This window comes from Leucopleurus acutus, assembly GCF_964270905.1.
Source record: "Leucopleurus acutus genome assembly, chromosome: 4".
Taxonomy (NCBI): domain Eukaryota; kingdom Metazoa; phylum Chordata; class Mammalia; order Artiodactyla; family Delphinidae; genus Leucopleurus; species Leucopleurus acutus.
In genome coordinates this window covers 3,942,084-3,955,696 of record NC_139146.1, presented here as the reverse complement: position 1 = coordinate 3,955,696, position 13,613 = coordinate 3,942,084, and the positions used below count along the sequence as shown (strand labels likewise).

Here is a 13,613-nt window from a genome sequence, read left to right as displayed (position 1 = left end):
CCGGCTTTTCCTCCTCTTCTGCCTCTTTCCTCTCTTCCTCATCCCCCTGGCCTCCCTCCGCTCTTCTCTCCCATCCATCGTCCATCCATCCATTGGTGCACCCATCCCCTATCTCTCCATCTGTGCCTGTCCGTCCACCCACGCATCCGTCATGGGTCCACCCATCCTTCCGTCCAGCCTCTGTATTTGAGTAAGGTACGGTAATGCCCCCCAAGACTCATAGTTTAGTAGCGTTAACAGGTAAACAAATGACCCATGGTTATGCAGGTAATCCGCACTGTGATGGGGCTGAGAGAACCAGGGGAGCGCTGGACAGCCCCACTCTGTTGAGCAGAGGAAGTGGTAGTCAGGGAAGACTTCCTGGAAGAAGATTCATCCCAGGCCCTCGGGCACCACAGGCTCCCTGCTCTTGCGGGGCAGCTCTCCCTACTACACAGCGCCTTCCACGTTGCTGTGGCCACAGTGGCATCTCATGCGTGCTCCTCGTCACCTTCCCCGGCATCCAGTCCACCAAGCTCTGCCAGGTCCACATGCAACACATATCGAAACTCCTTCTGCACCCGAGGCTGCATCATAGGAGTGCAGCCCCTGGCCTTGGGAAGGTGATGGGAACATCTGGCCTCCTCTATCCCAGTCAGGCCCGAGTCCCAGCTTCCCATGTGGTACCTACCTCTAGGGAGCCCCTGCCCACCTGGGCTCGCCTGCGTGCCGTGTGCGTCTGTGGTTTCCTCTCTCCCTCTCCTGCATCCTGCTCCCCCAACCCCATTCCTGAAGGCTGGAAAGGCCTTCCTTGGGCTCTAGAAGAGTTCTCAGGGACAGAGCAGACGAGGTCAGGAAGCACACAGGTTCCGGGTTCTTCAGGGTGGCCCCGAGCAGCGTGCTGGTTCTGATGGTTCGCAGGGGCGTCTGGTTTCTCTCGCAGCGATGATGACGGCGCGGCCCACGCAGGCGACCCTGTGCGCGCTGAGCACACAGCACAGCTTCCCAACCCATACGACCATCCCAGGCGCTTTTCTGAGAAATGGGAGACAGATGCTGAGCGGGGAGGGGCGGCCTATGAGTCTGGAGGTGATGCGCTGTTTCTCGGGCCTGCGTTTAGCTAAGAACCATCTCGGGGTCCTCTTGACACTGCAGCTTCTCCCTCTAGGGTTCTTCCCCCACCCTCACCTTCACCCCTCCGGCAGGGCAGCAGCCCGCACCACCCCCCGGGCTTCGGCAGCAGCCCCCTGAAGGACCCCTCTTGCTTTCCCTGTCTCCCCATCCCTCTGTGCCCAGGTGTCCCCTCCCCCTCTGTCCTTGCCAAGTCCCCCATCCCCACCCCCACCCTGGCTGGGTCGGGCCCCTTCTCTGGGCTCTCCCAGACCCTATCCCACAGCCACCTCCCCATCTCTTCTGGGATCTGGGTTTCCTGTGGCTTCTGCACCTGGCAGAAACTTGCAACAGGGACGTGCCCAGGGATTTACTGAGCTTGACTGAAAGCTACGGTGAATTCAGTGGTAACCACCTACCCTTTCCTCAAAATAGGACGCTGTATAATGCCATTAAACGTCTTAAAAGGTATTCTTGGTAAGGGTGTTGCTAAATTCCTCTCCAGAAAATTCTCCCTAAAAAAATCTCCTTTTTAAAAATAGTACATGATCATCACAGAAATTTTAGAAACAATAAATGAAGCATAAAAACAATCCCGTGTTAAGCCACCTTATGAGATTACAAATGTTAATGTTTAAGATGAATATTCTCACCAGTCTTTTTTTAAAAAATTTTTATTATTTATTTATTTTTGGCAGTGTTGGGTCTTCGTTGCTGCGCGTGGGCTTTCTCTAGTTGCGGCGAGCGAGGGCTACTCTTTGTTGCGGTGCGCAGGCTTCTCATTGCGGTGGCTTCTCTCATTGCGGAGCACGGGCTCTAGGTGTGTGGGCTTCAGTAGTTGTAGCACATGGGCTCAGTAGTTGTGGCTCGCGGGCTCTAGAGCGCAGGCTCAGTAGTTGTGACGCACGGGCTTAGTTGCTCTGCGGCATGTGGGATCTTCCCGGACCAGGGCTCGAACCCATGTCCCCTGCATTGGCAGGCGGATTCTTAACCACTGCACCACCAGGGAAGTCCCCTCACCAGTCTTTTTAAGATGTAAATAGATACATGTTTTATAAATTTTGAATCCCAATTTAATATTATGTATTAAACATTTTCTTACGCTCCCACATATTTTCAAAACCACTATTTTTAGTGACCATGTAATATACCCTCAGATGAAAGAGGTATTATTTATTTAGCCAAATTCTCATTTTTAGACATCTGCGTCATTTTCAGTTTTCACTAACGTAAGGATGTAAAGAAAGCTGTGTTCTTGGCCTGGTACGTACATTATTCCACGTTTCTGATTATTTTCTTAGGATGAATTTTAAGCGTGGCTCTCTTTCCTGCCTGTCGGATTACAGTATTGGGATTCCGCTGTATATTTGAGTGTTTGGAGAGTCTGTCCCTGAGGCTGTTACTGATTGTACTGGGAGCAGAGAAATTAAAGAGCCATTTAGGCAAGAGGAAATAAGATAAATGTGCCTTCTTTCCTGACGCAAATGCACCTCCAGCTAAAGGAAAGCTTCGGCAGCAAGGTGAGGTCCTCCTTATTGTCCTACAAATTCCACAAATGGGTGGAGGCCTCTGACCCTGACCACCCCAAGCCCTGGTCACTTATCAGTTGCTTCCCGAGGTCCTACAATGTGTCAGGAACTGCTTTGGCACCAAAGATGCAGAATCAACAGAGCACAGGCCCTTGCCATGCAGGATCTGGCCAACCGGTGGGAGAGCAGAGAATCCAAGATGGTGCCCTACAGTGTGTGCACTGGGAGGCACGGCTGAGCCTCAGGGGATGTGGTGCCCAGGCCTACCCCAGGGCACAGGGTCCCATCAGAGGGACCTGGGGAGTGGGTTCTGAAGGATGAATAGGAGTTCACTAGGCAGAAAAGGGCAGGTGAAGTGGGGGGCGGGGAGCAGGCAATCTAGGCAGTGGGGCAATGGTGCAGAGGCTGGGCAATGCCCAGGGGTTGGGAGAAACCCGTGGTAAAGAGCCAGGCTGGTGCACAGGATGAATTGTTTTTTTCTTGCTGCTGTAACAAATTACCACAAACGTAGTGGCTCAAAGCAACACAAATCTATCATCATACAGTTCTGGAGGGCGAAGTCTGCTCTGGGTCTCGCTGGCTAAGAGGAAAGTGCGAAGAGGGCTGACTTCCTTACCTGAGGCTTTAGGGGCCGCTCTTCCCCTTGCCTTTTCCAGCTTCTAGAGGCTGCCTGCCTTCCTTGGCTTGTGGTCTTTTCCTCTGTGTTGCGTCCCTCTGATCCTTCTTTTGTTTCCGCATCTCTTTCTCTAGCCGTGGCTTGGAAAGTTTCTCCCTTTTAAGGACCCATGGGATTCGATTAGGTTCTTTTGCGTAATCCAAAATAACCTCCCCATCTCAAAGGTCTTCACTTACACATCAAAGTCCCTTTTGCCTACAAGGTAACACACAAGCTCCAGGCTTCAGGATGTGGACACGTTTGGAGATTCATTATTCTTTTGACCGCACAGGGCATGAAGGCATCCACAGGTGATGGCCCTTAGGTTGTCTCTGTTTCTGGTCACTTGAAGGCCTGGCTGGGACACCGAGATTGAACATGAGATAGTAAGACTGTTTTCAGATCATCGAATTCTGTACATATTTCTTGAGCGTCTTCTTTTTCTCTAGGCCACTTTGCCAGGCCTTAGGATTGGCCATGAATGAGACACCAACCTTGTCAGAGAGAAAGGAGCTGAAGGAGGGACCAACATCTATCTACTGTTAAGGAACCCATGGGAGAGTGTGACTGGACATTTCAGAGGAGGTGATATCTGAACTGGGCTTTGAAGGATGAACAGGAGTTTTCCGGGCAGTCAGGCAGAGGAAGACCCTTCTAGACAGGAAACATGATGTGCAAAAGCACAGAGGCATGAGCCAGCCTGGTGTGAGAGGAATCCTAAGAAGTCTGGAGTGGCGAAAATGTGAGGTGGGCAGAGGAGGGTGGGAGGCCACGCTGGGGAGTCCAGCAGGGGTTGGACCAAGGACACCTTGTGTGCCAGCCCAGGAGCACTGAACTCTGTCTGACAGGTGGTGGCGCACTATGCGGGGGCTTGTGGATTAGAGCGAGCGCAGGGCTGCAGCGTTCGGGGGGGGGGGGGACAGCAAGATGGAACAGCGAGACTGCAGGGTGTAGGGGGGCGTGGTTTAGCAGAGCCGTGGAGTAGGGAGACGGTATTTGACAAGGTGCTTGGACCGCAAAGCCTCCTTTTCCCTGTCCTCCAGGACCCAGTTGAGTACAGAGTCCCATTCCTTGAGGTTCTTGGGGTGGGCGCTGAGCCTGGGATGGGCAGGACCCAGAATGTTGCATTCCTTCCCCGCACTCACATCCTGCACCCTCCCCGCCCCGCCTTTCCCTGCGGTCTGCATCTCCTGCCCTTTGCATTAAAGTCACACTCAGTCTTGGAGATTTATTGCATTTTAATAAAACTCCCTGAGTGGGAAGCATATGAAGAAACCCATCTTTGTTTTCTATTATGTAATAAACCTCGCTTGAGTGTGCTTTGAAGGATGGAGCCATAAACCTGTTTACGGGCCGCGCAGCGTCCAGGGAATGTGGCGGCGGCCGAAGGGCATCAAGGGGCTTGGCCAGCTCTGCCGTCGACCGGTCGGCGCCGGGGATAGTCGGTCCTTCTCCCTAGGCCCTGGCTGCCTCTTCTACAAAAAGGGACCTGCTGGGGTGGAGTGCGAGATACTCTTGGTAAAGTTTGCTTAGCACAGGGTCCAAGATGCGGAGCTGTTTTTTTTTAACATCTTTATTGGAGTATGATTGCCTTACAATGGTGTGTTAGTTTCTGCTGTATCACAAAGTGAATCAGTTATACATATACATAGATCCCCATATCTCCTCCCTCTTGCGTCTCCCTCCCTATCCCACCCCTCTGGGTGGTCACAAAGCACCGAGCTGATCTCCCTGTGCTCTGAGGCTGCTTCCCACTAGCTGTCTTACATTTGGGAGTGTGTATATGTCCGTGCCACTCTCTCACTTCATCCCACGGAGCCGTTTTTATGACGCTGGGAATGTTACTTTGTTTGGGGTTAAAAACTAACGTTCGTTGTGGCACCTAATTCTGGAGGTCCCAGCTCTGCCCTTCACGATTGGCCTCAGGCAAGCGGCTCACCGTTTCTCAACCTGTTTGCCCACCTGTAAGATGGGTCTGTTCCCTCGCCCAGCCCTGCAGAGCAGGGGCGGCGGTTACTGGGGGGCGCTTCTCCAGGAAGCTGCCCTTGCCGGGCGTGACCCTTTACCTATGTCTCGACTCTGGACGTCTAGTCCCGGCGCTCAGGCCGATGCCAGTGCTGGGGGGTTGGGAGGGGCAAGAGCCTTGGTCAGGTCCATGGGGAGCGGGTCGAGGACCGCCCTGCTGCCTTGGGTGGGAGGGTCAGCGAGGCTCCCCGTGGGCCCGTGGGAGAAGATTGTGGGGAGCGGCTCCTCAAGGGGCTCTGGTGCTGGCCCATCTGCAGCTGACGACGTGGGAACATACGGGAAAAAAGCCCGCGGCGGGTTCGAAGGGTCCCGAATGAGGCTGAGTTTCTGGACTGGTTTCACACAATCAGACCTGACTGTGAAACACCTACTAGGTGCCGTCAGCCCGAAGCCCTTACCAACCTAAGACACTGTCACCCGTGCCTCCTCTCCATGCCCCCTCCCTCCCTCAGCTAGCTTTTCTGGACGCTTACCCGCTCCGGGTTCTTTCCTAGACCTGCGGCGCTCAGAGTTCCAGGAGACACCTGGCCCCAGCCCTCCCGGGGCTTCCATTCAAGGGGGAGGCAGACAGGTGGCCAGGATGCTGCTGTCTGTCACAGAGGAAGTGTGTGGGGTGCAGAGGAGGGGAGTGACACTAGACCAGAGGTTAGACGGGCTTCCTGGAGGAAGCAGCATCCAACTGAGACTTCGGGTTGGACCCCGGTGAGCGAGCAGCTGGGGGGGATTCGGACCACCCACGCCAAATCCTGGAACGGGAGAGAGTGGGGAGAATTGGAGAAACAGGGCGGGAGGGACACTGCCAGCTGGTGCTAGCAGGGAGGCAGGTGTGTGGAGGCCAGCAGAGGCCATGGTCTCCACTCTGCAGGGGACCTTATAAAAATGACGTCACGTCTCAAAGATGTCTAGCTCAGCCCCTGAGGGAGCTGGGAGCCGTGCCCTCTGCAGGACAAAGCACTGACGGAGCGGGGCTGGTGAGGTATACGGGTTAGCTTTTGCTGCGTAACGACCGGCCCCCCACATTAGCGGCTTAAAATAACAACCGTCCATTTGGCTTATGCTTCCGTGGTTGGACAGTGTGGATGGGTGAACCTGGTGGGGCTTCTGTTCTCGGCCAGGCTCCCTCGTGTGTCTGCAGCCCGTCCTCCAGGCAGCTCTGCTTCCGGGGCTTCACTGGCCGGTGCTTGGGGCAGAGGGGCTGCTGGTCCACTTGTCCCTCTTGTCCTCCAGCATGCTGGCCCTGGCTTGCACACGTGGCAGCTGGACAGAGATTTGAGAAAGAAGGGAAATACCTGGGGCTGCAGGCCTGGACTTGAATCTCATATGACGTCACTTCTGCACGTTGTATTGACCAAAGCAGGGGCAAGACCAAGCTTCCGTTCAAGGGTTAGGGAAATAGCTCCATCTCTGGAGGGGAGGGCCATTGCAAAGGGGCATGCATGCAGGCCATTTCGGGCAACAGGGGGGCTTGGTCTGGAGACGAGAAGGTTTAAGGAGGGCATGATGGCTGTTTCCACACTACCAAGTGCTGTCCTGGGGCCCAGGAAGTGGGCAGTGCTGGGAGCGCCCAGAAGGCAGAGCTAGGATCTGGGGTTCCATCCCGGGGGGCCTTTCTATGGTGGAGGCCCCCATGTGGACTGGGTGACCTCGGACACGGGGGGAGGGGGTGAGTATCAGGAAAGATGTGTACGCCTCGTTGGGGAGGAGGCGGCAGGCCCAGGTGCTAGGGAAACAGTGCCCTCTGAGATCACAGCACTGAGCGTCCCTCGGGGGGCTGGTGGGATTCAGGAGTGATCCATCTGTCATACGCCGCCAGCCAGAGCCGCATGGCATGCGCGACGCCAAACAGAGCTTAAGTGGGTCCGCGGCTTGGCACCGAGCTGCACGCTGCCGTGGGAGAGGCGGGCATGGTGCCCGGGGTGCCCAGCAGATGTTTGCCATCTCTTCTGCCAGGCTTTGCTTCCTCCTTGGACACGGAGCCCCGGGCCTGGTTCTCAGTTCCTTGGAGGCTGGAGACCCTGCCACTGCTCTGCTCCTTCCCTGTGAAGTTGAAATTCTGCCTGGGTCCCCATGCAGGATGCGGGCTGCAGGCACCGAGAGAGCTCTGGGCTCAGTGGTGTGTCAGAGGGAACAGCCCCCGCCCTGCGCCACTATGTCACACGTTTCCCGAGAGACGCCCTGTTCTCACAGCTCCTCTGCAACTTTCTCTCCCCTGAAGCCTGCACGAGAGGTGCTAAAGCCCAGGCTTTCAGGCCCGAGATGAGCTCCTCCTGGCTCTGTCTTGTTAGCTGTGTGGCCTTGGGAAAGTCACTTCCCCTCTCTGAGCCCAGGTTACCCCCTCTGTAAAATGGGTCCAATGAGGTCATGGATGGAAAATATGTAACCCAGGGCCTGGCTCCTAGGAAGCATTGGCTGTTATGTCCTCGTCGTCCTTTTTTAAGCAGCACTGTTGCCCTTGGTTGAGGCAGTGTGGAGGCGATGTCACTGAATCAGGCCTGAGTCCTGTCGACTTTTAAAAAAAGCACAACGTGAGAGTTGTGAGTTAAGTCGTATTTGGGGCAAAATGAGGACTGTAGCCCGGGGGACAGCATCTCAGAGAGCTCTCAGAAACTGCTCCGAAAAGTGAGGGGGGGAAGGCCAGCGTATCTGTGATTTTGGTGAAGGGGGGGTCCATGCGATCAAGCACATAGTTTTTGCAGAAGGTTCCTGCTAGTCATGAGGAACAGACGTCACCATGAAGGAATTTAGTGCTTTTCTAGATACGAGGAGATACAAGAACTGGGCTGATAAAATCGTCTCCTGAGAATATCTAACTATCTGAAGACCTGTTCTGCCAGTTTTTTCCCAGAGCACAGAGGGCCTCCTTCCTGCTGCCCACCCTGAACTCCTTTCAGCGGGTGTTGAAAGTCAGCGGCTGCCGCAGCGCATCGTTGAATCCTTGTAGAGGGAGATGGCGAGGGCCAGTGTGTAGCTCACAGTCCCTTGGTGCAGTGACTGTGGCCTCCAGAGCCACTGGCCCGGCATCTCTGCCCGCCAGGTCCTGGGGCTAGTGGGGTGAGTAGCCACAGCCATGGCTCTCGAGGGGTCCGGAGGCTCTGTCACCATGTCTTGTGTCCCCCCTCGTCTGCGCCATCGTCATCTCTCCGCTGGGCGACTGCTGAGGCCTCACTTTGAGTCTGTCTCCACTTTGGCCTCCTCCAGCCCCCTGGGTATTTGTGCAGGTTAGATCATGGCCTGAGTCCCCTTGCTGAGAAGGACATCCATAGGGCAGGGCTGGCTTGCAGGAGAGGGCGGCCAGAGGCAGAGGGGTGGGCCCAAAGGCCACTCTCTCCCTCCGTGTGACCTTCAGCCACTCACTGCCTTCACTGACCCCCGACCCCTCACCTGTGAAATGACGGACCAACCTGGTCGATGGTGCCTTCCATCGCTTTTCCTGCACCCCTCGTTTTGGAGACGGAGCCCGCCAAACTGCAGGTCGACCAGACAGGCGACCTCGGTTCGACGTGTCTGAACCGAACCCCATTGCCCCCCATCCCACGACCTGCGCTCAGCCCTGCACCTCCTTATCGCCGTGGACTGTGCCACCTCTAGTCCCCCCACTAGACCTGGCGGCCAGGGCCCCCTTCATTTCAGAGCACCCTTCTCGGGGCCTCCTCGGGCCACACCCTCCCACAGGATGAGGGTCCCACGGGCCAAGGGGATGTGCTGCAGCCCCGGGAGAGTGGAGGCCCCGCCCCCTCCCGCAGCCAGGGCAGGCCCCTCCCCCGGCCCTGCTGAGGGCTGTGTGTGTGGACGCGGAGGGGAAACTCGGGCTGCAGTCCGCACACGTGCCCAAGGTCCCTCGCAGTGCAGGGCAGAGCTGGGTGGGGGCAGAAGTGGGTGGCCCCCAAGCCCCATCTGTGCTCCTGCCCCAGGCCCTTTGTGTGTTGGGAGAAGGGTGTGTTAGGACTCGGACCATTCTGTACACCCTTTCTCAGACTCACATCCTCTGAAATCTCTTCCCCACCGAAGCCACCAGCAAGCCCTGTTGGCTCTTCCTCCAGGATATATCCCGACCCTGGACCCCTGCCCCCTCCGTCCCCGTGGCACCTCCAGCACCTGGACACCTGCAACCACCACTGCTCTGGCTCCCCTGCTCCTTCCCTTCCCCCTTAGGGTCCACCCGCCACCAACGTGAACTTCACAGAGCAAAGGGGATCCATCACTGCCCAGCTTATAACCGACCCACGGCTTTCCATCACACCTGGAGGTCCTTGCAGCCTCTCCCTGCGTCCCACGGGGATCCCCAAGGAATGCCTCTTACCTCTTGGGTCACTTCTCCCGTGGCCCTGGTGCTCACTCCAGCCTCACCCACCTTCCCACCCCGCTCTCCCACTCCCCAGCCTTTGCCCCAGCTTCTCCTGGAAGCCCTTCCCTGGACATAGCAGGCTCCCGTTAGCCAGATGTTAGCTCAGTGCCACCTGCACAGAGCCACCGTCCCTGACACCGCTCTCTTAAGTAGCTCTTCCCGTTAGATGCTGTTACTCCATGCTCTCTTCTCTGCATTGCATTTAGCATAATCTGTCAGGGTTTCAGTGCATTATTTGTGATGATATTACTTTAATGAAATTTCCATTTCCAAACGTTGGTATTATTTTCCGTAGATGGCTTGTCTGTCTGCCCCCATCAGGCAGCAGCCTGTAGGGAGCAGCAGCCTCGCCTGTGTGGTTCACGCATGTGTCCCAGTGCCTAGAACAGTGCCTGGCACACAGGAGGTCCACCCGCGGAGTTGGAAGCAGAGAGACTGGCAATTCTGTTTGGCTGGTCTGGGAGCTGCTCTGGGGGCGGAGGGGCAGGTCTGCCTTGGGCTGGGACCAGTGCCCACGCTTGCCCAGTGTCGGGTGGAGTCAGTAGTCAGGAAGGCTGGAGAGGCCTGGCAGGTGTCGCAGGGGCGTGAGGCTGGCTTCGGTTCTTGAGTTCCAGAGCGTTAGGAACAGTGGTAAATGTTTAACAGTCGTCACTCCAGGAAGACAAAAAACAAAACAAAACAAAAATCCACCTAATGTGAAGTTCTTGCTGGTGTCCTTGGTGTAAATTTTCCCACCATGGTCGATTTCAGGCTTCCAGGAGGAAGTCACCGAACACAGCCTTGGGAGGAGATGAGCTCCATCAGCTCTGGTTCACGGGTGGTGCTGGTGGTGCTGGTGTGAGCTGGTGGTGCTGGTGTGAGCTGGTGGTGCTGGTGTGAGCTGGTGTGAGCTGGTGGTGCTGGTGTGAGCTGTTGTGAGCTGGTGGTGCTGGTGTGAGCTGGTGGTGCTGGTGTGAGCTGGTGTGAGCTGGTGGTGCTGGTGTGAGCTGGTGTGAGCTGATGTGTGCTGGTGGTGCTGGTGTGAGCTGGTGGTGCTGCTGGTGTGAGCTGGTGGTGCTGGTGTGAGCTGGTGGTGCTGGTGTGAGCTGGTGTGAGCTGGTGTGAGCTGGTGGTGCTGGTGTGAGCTGGTGCTGCTGATGTGTGCTGGTGGTGCTGGTGTGAGCTGGTGTGAGCTGATGTGTGCTGGTGGTGCTGGTGTGAGCTGGTGTGAGCTGCTGTGAGCTGGTGGTGCTGGTGTGAGCTGGTGTGAGCTGATGTGTGCTGGTGGTGCTGGTGTGAGCTGGTGTGAGCTGATGTGAGCTGGTGTGAGCTGGTGTGAGCTGATGTGAGCTGGTGGTGCTGGTGTGAGCTGGTGTGAGCTGGTGTGAGCTGATGTGAGCTGGTGGTGCTGGTGGTGCTGATGTGAGCTGGTGTGAGCTGGTGTGAGCTGGTGGTGCTGGTGTGAGCTGGTGTGAGCTGCTGTGAGCTGGTGGTGCTGGTGTGAGCTGGTGTGAGCTGATGTGAGCTGGTGTGAGCTGATGTGAGCTGGTGGTGCTGGTGGTGCTGGTGGTGCTGATGTGAGCTGGTGTGAGCTGCTGTGAGCTGGTGGTGCTGGTGTGAGCTGGTGTGAGCTGGTGGTGCTGGTGTGAGCTGGTGTGAGCTGATGTGTGCTGGTGTGAGCTGATGTGAGCTGGTGGTGCTGGTGTGAGCTTGTGTGAGCTGGTGGTGCTGGTGTGAGCTTGTGTGAGCTGGTGTGAGCTGATGTGTGCTGGTGGTGCTAGTGTGAGCTGGCACCAGCACCCTGTCATTCAGGAAGATTCTGGACACCTCCAGCTTTCTAGGAGTCGGTAGGTCTACCATTGCAGCTGGCTGGGAGGATGCTGGTGACCCAGCTGAGCAGACGGGATGTTGCTGGCTTTTCCCGGGAACCTTGGTCCCCCTCACCCTGGCCAGTAACCTGGTGCCTCACATTTTTCCCAGCTGTGTGTGAGGAGGAGGTGGTGGGGACTGGACCCTGCCTCTGGTTCCTCTTCTGAACAATGGGGTAATAATCGCACCCCTCTTCAGAAAACCCTCTGCCAGCAGGAATGCCAAGGGCAGAAAGGATTGGGGAGCTCCTGGGTGATCCTGGCCTGAGTGCCACGGTTCCCCGAGATGTCCCTTTCCCTCTCTTGCCTTCACTGCCTCTGTCTGTCAGTGTGGAGGCTGGGGCTGCCTCTTGGCTGTAGAACCCGGGTCTACACAGCCCTCTGAACTAGGTGGGGAACAGAGCAATCCAGCGGCTTGCCCAAAGTCCCCCAGCACGTCTGTAGCAGCCCCTCCTCTTGGCTTCCCCTTCCTCACCCCAGCGGGGCTGGCTCCTGGCAGCTCCTCAGTTCACAGCCCCTGTGGGTGATAGCTTTTCCCAGGCGGGTCTCAGCAGGAGAAGCAAGGCAAGGGACCACTGCTTCGTTATCTCTAAGGGGTGCACACGAGACCTGGTAAGTGGCTCCCACCTTTCCCAGGAAGGTCACCGGCCAGTGCCCATCACAGCCAGAGCCAAAGTCGGGGTGTAAGTGACCTCAGACCACAGCCCCTATGCTCCCCGCCTCCTGAAGGTGCAGGTGCTGGCTCTGGGGACAGCTCGGGGGGCGCTCTCTGGCCCACGTGGGGTGTGGGATCAGCAGGAGGGTGGAACAGACCCCGCCCTGCTCCTGACCTTGGCCCTGTGTGGGCTGAGCCCAGGAGCCTGGGGGCTGGGGGCACAGGTGAGGGTGGAGCCCTGAGTGGAGGATTCCAAGGCCGCCGTGACCCCTCTTCTGCTTTCTTCATTGGGTCACATTCCAGAGCATCAGGTTCTGCTAAACTAACATTGCCTGCAACCAGCAGGGTGATGCTGGAGCCTTGTGTTTTCCGTTTTGCTGGGTTCCCCCCATCCCTGGCCCTGGACGGCTGTGGAGTGACAGTGTGGACACTCCCAGTACTGGCCAGAGTGGCCTTGGGCGACGTACATAGCTTCTCCATCCCACCCCTGTGACGTTTAGGTAAGACAGCCCCCGGAAGGCCCCTGTCTCCCTTTCTTCTGCCCCCGGTTTCCTAATCTAGCCGCTCCCCTGGGAAGGTCAACCTGAGAAACTGGTTTGGGAGGATGAAGCTTTCCCTTCCTTTGTGATCCCTCCCATTGTCCTCCATGAAACATACTCCGCTCCCATCAGCAACCTGACACCAGAGGGGTTCCAGCGCCTTCAGGGACTGGATGAGGAATCGGAAAGAAACAGCCTGGATATCGAATATAAAGGAAAAGAATATATTAAGAAAAGAATGTGTATAACTGAGTCACTTTGCTGTACAGCAGAGATTAAACACAACGTTGTAAATCAACTCTACTTCAATTAAAAAAAAGAAAGAAACAGGCTGGGCTTCTGAGCATCACGGAGTTGTCAGGAGGCCCGGGTGCTGAATTCCAGCAGGAGATTCTCGGCCTGCGGAGGTCACGTGCTGGGGCCCTATGGGCCAGGCCTCCTCCTCAGGCATGTTTGCTTTGGCCAGAAGAAGCCTTTAAAATAAGCCTCTTGAGCTTTCAGTCTTTAAGAATTTCGAGATCTCCCACAGGCAGCCTGGTGTTCTGACCTCTGGAGAAATGGGCCACGGGGCTGCCCCCTACAAGGGGCCTAGCTTCGGCCGTTGTCCACCACCCCCCGGCCCTGGGGTGTTTGTGCTCTTCCCCATCTCATCCAACCTCTTCCGGTTACAGAAGGGAAACTGAGGTACAGAGGAGCGGTGGTCCGGTCCCGAGAGTCGGGCCCGCAGCCCAGGCCCACAGTGGGGCAGCCCTGCCCTTTCCCCGCGGGACCCGGGCGGGTAGCGTGGTGGCTTTCAGCGCTGTGGCTCTTACCCCTCAGCAGGAAGCATCTCACTCGTCTGGCCGCAGACCCGGGAAGATGGTCGAGGAGCTGCGGCTGGGGACCAGGGCCCAGTTTATCTCAGGGAGAGATCTCAGGGTCAACCCTGC

At 56.7% G+C, this 13,613-nt stretch overlaps 1 protein-coding gene across 1 annotated transcript in view; it reads left to right on the top strand.

Annotated features, from left to right (window-relative positions):
• SORCS2 (sortilin related VPS10 domain containing receptor 2) overlaps positions 1-13,613 on the top strand; it is a gene marked incomplete at both ends in the record, with an annotated part of 481,188 nt that overhangs the window by 195,845 nt on the left and 271,730 nt on the right. The gene's annotated exons all lie outside the window — the stretch shown is intronic.